The following is a 7,500-nucleotide window of genomic DNA, read 5'->3' on the forward strand; positions in this document are numbered from 1 at the left end:
CTATGTTCACAACTTTTAACTCTTTAAGAGAACACCACATTCCGTATAATGCGTAGATCTCGGAATAAAACCAAGAAAGAGGAAAGCGTTTTTGGGTTTGCGTCAGTACCTTGACGTCATAGAGTGCGTGACGTCATGGTTGAGCCGATAACAATTTCATTAAACTCCTTACTGGTTCTCAGAGGGATATGTTGCTATTGTTGGTGTTATTGCAGAAGATTGTATATTTTTGGGAGTACGGACGGGGACGTGAGAGATGGGGAGAAATAAGGGACTTATTTCTTGCATATACCATTAAGTATAAAGTGTTTACGTGTGTAAGGGTAATTATGTTTGAGTGTAAGTATTTGCTATTACTATCTGTAGTTATGAGGTAAATGTTAATTCACCGGAAATATACTATGTAAAATAATGTTACCTTTTCAATATTTTCAATGTATATATTAAAATAACTTGGGATTAATATAACTCAAAGTATATGATCATAGTGATATCAACCAGATAGCCGTAATGGTGATAATAATCATATTTACAATAATTTGCTAACAATAAAGCTAATAGTGATAATGATTGTTATGACGATAATAATGGTGTTAATGATGATAATAATAGTAATAACAGTAACACGAAGAAGAATGATGATAATAATAATAATAGATAATGGTAATATTTATAAAGTATAACAGAACTATGATAATATTGGGAAACTAACGCAAATATTTGGAAAACCTGGCAGGAAGGGGAGGAATTCGGACGTACCTCCTCTCGGCCGTTAACATTTATTTTCCTAGAGTGAACACACACACACACACACACACACACACACACACACACACACACACACACACACACACACACACACACACACACACACACACACATACATACATACATACATACATACATACATACATACATACACACACACACACACACACACACACACACACACACACACATATATATATATATATATATATATATATATATATATATATATATGTGTGTGTGTGTGTGTGTGTGTGTGTGTGTGTGTGTAAACAATACTAGCAAGCTGCCTGCAGCAGCTGCCTCCCTGCAAAAAAATTACTCCTGCTTTCACTTCTGGCGTGTAGTGGACGTGATGATTCCCGCTATTTACGGGAACTCAGACTAGGACAGTTCCCCCCTCTTGATGGCAGCAGCACTTGGCTCAGCATCCTCTGTGGGCGTTTGTGGCAGCCACCTGTGGATCTCATCCCTGGAGCAGTTTTATTTTTAACTGTACTCTTATCTTTTACGTTTTTTAGCTTTCTTTTACGGCCTCTTATTTTATATTTTAATTTCTTTTAAAAGTTGAGTAAGTTTCACTTTTTAATTTTTATTTTATATAAAACATTCTTGCGACAAGACAAACAAGTATATATACACTAGTGTTTTGCCGCCGAACTCTCAAGTACAAGCCATCACTCAGTCGTGTTTGAGATTTTGCCAAGCTCACACCTTGTCCATAACGCAGCAACAAGAAGTCCCAAGTCTTGTGCCACAAGAGCTACTCTGGAACCCGGGGCCTCTCATCTCGCTTGACATTATTGCTTCTGAGTTTATAAACTAAACTCATGTAAAGTAAAAACTGTTTATACGGATCTTTTTGCACTCTTTCGTGTCTTGCCTGCACCTTCAGTGCTATTGTTTTTGCAGGTGGCACGAGACACAGCAGGCGTACTCAGCACCCCACCTCAGACCCGCAGCTCTCTACTACACAAAGTTTGCGGGCTTTGACCCCTGGGTAGGAGGCCCTGTAGTCTGAGGCGTCCATTGGGGCACATTTTCTTTTATTCTGAATTCTTTTCCTCTCTTCATGTGACTTCCCTGAGCCCACCGGATTGCCCTTGAGGGCTTCCGTATTCGCCGGGGGGGGGGGGGGTTGACATCATATTACCGTCCTTGCCCTAGGCAAGCTCGGCGGTAAGGAGGTGTCCTCCACCTAACTCTATCCCCCTTTGGTACTTGAGAACGCAATCAGGTTTCCACATGGGGGGGGGGGGGCAGAAAACTGCCTTACTCTCTTAGCTGCTGCTGTTAGGTTGATACCAAAAGTTAAGAGTTTTTGATGCCTTCAGGACTACGGCTTAGGGCCAAGGGGTCGGATCTGGTCCGATACCCAGGATGGATGCTAGCCCGGCGAACCATGACCACTCTACGACCAATTCGACTCTGAACAATGGAACCCCTACTAATGAGAAATCTAGAAGACCCCTTTTCAAAATCCCTGTCGAGAATGGAAGGTTCGCGAATGTTAAAGGCGCGCATGAAAACCAATTGCTTTTGAACGTGAACCCATAATCATCAAAAAAGTTCTTGATGGTCAAGTGGACGGCGACTTCGATTTTGTCAAAAAATTGCGAGATGGAAGCCTCCTTGTTAAAGTACAATATAACTTCCGGATTATGGATTTACTTAAGCTGACGCAAATTCATGATCTCAGAGATAAAGTAACTGTTCCTATGGGCCCAAATTCCTGTGAGAGTAATCTTTCACTGGGATTAGAGGACGATGGAAGAAAGTGAAATTCTCGAGAACATGAAGGATCAAGACGTAGTGGACGTTCATTGTCTGAACAAGAAGGATGGGAAGGTGCGAACGAAAACATATATAAGAAAACATGAAGTTGATTATACTGAAGCTAACCTGATACTTCCTATGTTGCTGCAGTAACATCACCCCTAGTGATGTTAGATACTGCAAGTAATGTCAGTCAACAGCTTGCAGCTAAAAAGAAATTGCTGAACTGAAACAAAATGTTAAATAATTAAACATTAAAGTGTATCAACTGACTAAATTGGTCGATCAAATGTCTATATAAACCCAGCATAAACATCCTGAGGAGGCTGATACCGAATCACAGGAGGTGCCTCCTTCCCATAAAAAGAAAATGAAAACTGGCGGACAAGGCATTCCCATAAAGCGTAATCTTCGCGTTAACTATTATACAATGGAACTGCCGAAGTCTTCGAACTAGAATAAATGACCTTAAATTATTAGCTCGTTCTATGCTCCCGATATTATAGTTCTCCAAGAAACGCACTTAACACACCTCGTCTCTGACGAGGTTTCGCTGAGGAACTACCACCTGTATCGGAAGAATCGAAAGGGTAGGGGTAGAGGTGGAGTCGCCATGTACATCCACCAAAACCTCCCTTTCACTGAAGTGGCAACTGATTCTACTTTGGAGTCTGTAACATGCAAAGTAAAAATCAGTAACACGTATCTGACTATATGTTCAATTTACTGTCCTCCTTATAATGTGGTAATTTATAATGAGCTTTTTGCTCTTCAGGATAGTCTGTCACAAAATAAATTAATTTAGTTGATTTTAATGCTCATCATATGTTATGGAGTTCCCTGCGGGCGGGTGGTAGAGGTGAGCAAGTAGTTAAGTTGATTAATGAGTCTGATCTGGTCCTTCTGAACGATGGTAGACCGACGCGGATGGACGATAATACCGGTACTTTGAGCTTAATTGATTTATCACTGGTCTCTTCATTAACACCAGCCAAGTGCCTGTGGCACACCATTGACGAATCGTTGGGAAGCGATCACCGTTCTATTTTGACTGAATATTCATACGACGCACCATGAACGCCTTCAGCACCTAAATTTAAAGTAAAAAAAAAAGACTGGGTCGCCTTCACAAGGAGTGTCAAACTCGAACTTGTTGGAGAAACCACTGATGATTAAGTAAGCAATATTCAGAATTCAATTTTAGATGCAGCAATGATATTCATACCTAAAACTTCGACAGATAGCATTGAGCATTTGAGTTTCATTGTGGACACCAGATTACTGCAGGGCGCTGTGCCAACGCAATAGGGCCTACGGGCTTTTAAAAAATAATATCAATAATAAGAACTTTTGGAATTACAAACAAGCAAGAGCAGGGCTCGTAGAACAATTAGACAAGCAAAAGAGACTCCCGGCGGAGCTTTGTCTCTACAATTAACAGCAACACCACAATATCAGAGGTTTGGTCCATCGTCAATAAAAGATATCATTCATGATATTTTTTCGATTCATCTAGAGACATTGTTAATACACTCGCCAGGCAGTTCTCTTAAAGAATAGTCATTTTTTCTGATTCCTTAAATTCACTTAAAACCATTAAAATCATTAGAAACCAGCAAAAATGAACTACTGGGTAATATCATTCGTAAGCTACATGGTGCCAACAATTCAATCAAGCTAATATGGGTACCAGGCCACTTTGGTATCCATGGCAATGAACAGGCTGACAAACTAGCCTGGTCATCTGGTGATCTAGACCCTAGCATAGTCCACACAGATTTCAGGTGTTTTGTCTCTTATAGAAGCAAAAATCCATCTCCTGTAGCAAAATGAGTAGACCAACCTACAATTACACTACGAAATCAATTCAGCAATAGAACTGGGGGACGGCTCATAGGAAAGAAAGAAGGGAGGAGGTGGTGTTGGCATAGATTGACACACCTCACTCCTTATATAGAAAAAATACTTTCTCCACAATGCCCTCTTTCCAACACCAACCTTACCCTCAACCATATCCTCATAGTATGCAGTCAATACAGAAACCATAAACAGCACCTAAAAGGATATTTCCGACAACAAAATAAAGATTTTACATTATTAAATATATTATCAGATCATCATCGGATAAAGAGAATCATCAGTAAAGTAATCACTTTTTTAAGGGAGACAAAACTTTATCACCTTATCTAGACTGAAATAAATCCATTGGCTTAATGATCTTGGCTGGCTGTGTTTACGTGGTCATATGCCCCTGGTCGATACCCAAGAAATTCAACAAACAAACAACAGCCGAACTCTCCCTTGGGTCGTTGTGCTCGTCTGGTCAGCAGTGGTTCACGGGGCGCCCGTCCTGACTGGATGTCTCCTTGTTGTTTTATGGAGTCTACGAGAGAGATACATAAGTATATATGTTTACAAGAGGTCACTTAGGATGTGTCATATATGTATTGTAAAATTTAAGAATAAACAAACTGAGGGTCTCAGGTTTTCCTTTTAATGTTTTGGTTTCGTTTTATCCTTGGTTTCGTTTTTACTTTTTGTTTTATTTTTTTTTTTCAAAGAAAGAAGTATGGGCAGTATGAAAAAGCACTATAAATAATAGTATAATAGAATGGATAATAAAGTTAAAATGAACAATATGAATGTTGTGACGAGCGGGTTGTGCTGTAATAATACGCCTTGCTACCATTCTATATAACGGCATCCCTGTTCGAAAGTTGTACCCTGCAAGGCCCGTGTTGTAGTCTTGTTGCAGAGTAAGAGGTACACTACAGACACTTCTGCGGCTCGAAGGGAGCCACAGAGGACAATATTTTCTAAGGATAATACACCCTCTCTCATGTGTAACACCAATAATAAGCTAACGATAACTATTTTCCTACTAGTATAAGGCAGCAATCGCACATATTCAAGAGAAAGCGAGAAAGCAACAATATGAAAACCAGTTCAAGCATGGTCGAAGCAACGGCGCTGTCTTCACATTTTCGTTTAAAATCGTACGTTTGGCTGCTACGGTATAGTCATTAGTGTATCACGAGCAGTGTTACCACCAAGCACCACCTTGTAGCCATTATCCTGAAATAAATACGATGAATGTAAATAATCCAGATGAGACTGAAGCAGTGATCGCTGTTCGGCAACACCACAGAACCGAGGCTATATAAAGGATTGCAGAGGCTAGACAAAAGAGTCGTTGCAAGCATATACGAGAGCTAAGGAAAAAGTTGGGAAGTTCATAAGCAGTTAAATACTGTCAGGTACGTTTACTGTCTTTATGTAGTTTAGAAATGTATGTTGAAAACCAAGTTCCAGGAAAAAGGTGCAGGTAATTACTCTTCCTCCTATTTCATCTACAATTTGTTGGTTCTTCTCTGTTCCTCCTGTCGCTGTCTGTTAACGGAGCAGATGCATCGGTCCCTGCACCACCGAGGGCTTCTCTTAGAGCAGGGGGTCTTGGTTTGTGTTCAGGGGCGTGTTCGCTTCTGTTCACCGTTCGTGCTCGCGGCAACTAACCTAGTCTATGTGTATATATATATATATATATATATACATATATATACATACAGTACACAGTATATGTGTATGTATATAGGCAAGTGTGTATATATATAAATGAGTATATATTGTTTGCTTTCAACTTGATACGGTTTGATACACCCCGGCCAGCCAATCAGAGGACGATATTTTTCAAATATATTTCAGGCAGTCTCAGATAGATTCTTACGTTTCTTGATAAAACTTTTTATTGTAAGGGAGCATAACATGTTTCTGTACCTTTTTAGCAGTACATCAAATACATTTAAGGATTTACAGTCAATTACGCTAAAACATAGTAAGAATTTCCAACGTGTCCGAGTCATATGACGTGGGATGAATGTCTTCTAAATAATTCTGTACATTCTGTACACGGAATTCACTCGCGGTGGATACGATAAGATACAAAAGATACAAAACCAGAGATAATTATGCAATTTCCTCCTCTCATATGAAGAATAATACATGTAATAATAATAATAATAATAATAATAATAATAGTAATAATAATAATAATAATAATAATAATAATAATAATAATAAACAGAATCTGAGAAATTAATTTGAACTGTCCACAGCCACAGAGATTGGTGTGTATAACCAATATAAGTTGCCGGGTAGTCAGGTAATTTATCCATTTTATTTGAAAATTCCACAATGTCTTGCTTGTCATTAAAAATCATGTCAGCCTATTATATACTTTAATGTTTTTTATTGATTTTCTTTGTGTGAAATAGATAAAGATAACTTCTCCTTTTTCAATACTTTGTATGCCAGTACAAACTTCGATCACATCGTGTTTTGTAGCGGTCCGTGATGCCGCCTTAAATGTGTATGTATGTATAATGTATTTATATTAATGTATATAAATGTGTATATATTAAGGCCTCTTTTGTAACATTTCCGAAACCCTTAACACTTTTATACACTCTGATATATGTTTGCCTTTTCCTCGTACATTATTGGCACCTGTTGAAACATTTTGTATCAGTTTTTGCCTTAACTTGATACACCGGCCAGCCAATCAGAGCACGATATTTTTCAGATATATTTCTCGCAGATAGTGATTTATATTTTCATGAATTACGAATCGCACCGTACGTTTCTTGAGAGAATTTTTTATTGAAGGGTGCATAAAATGTCTCTGTGACTTTTTAGCAGTGCATTAAATACACTTCACTTAATATGGATAAGATCTGAAGTCAGTCATGATCGCTGGGACGACATGGTGAGAGTTTCCAACGTGTCCGAGTCATATGACGTGGTATTGACTTTGGTGGGATGGATATCTTTAAAATCATTCTACCCCCTTTGATATAAGATTAGAGGCTTAAAAATATTCAAGAAAATTATGTGTATCTTGAACTGTTGATATAATTCAACCAGTAAGTCAAGTAAATGTCCGTGATCATTGATCATTTA

The sequence above is a fragment of the Penaeus monodon genome, chromosome 3 (assembly GCF_015228065.2).
Source record: "Penaeus monodon isolate SGIC_2016 chromosome 3, NSTDA_Pmon_1, whole genome shotgun sequence".
NCBI lineage: Eukaryota > Metazoa > Arthropoda > Malacostraca > Decapoda > Penaeidae > Penaeus > Penaeus monodon.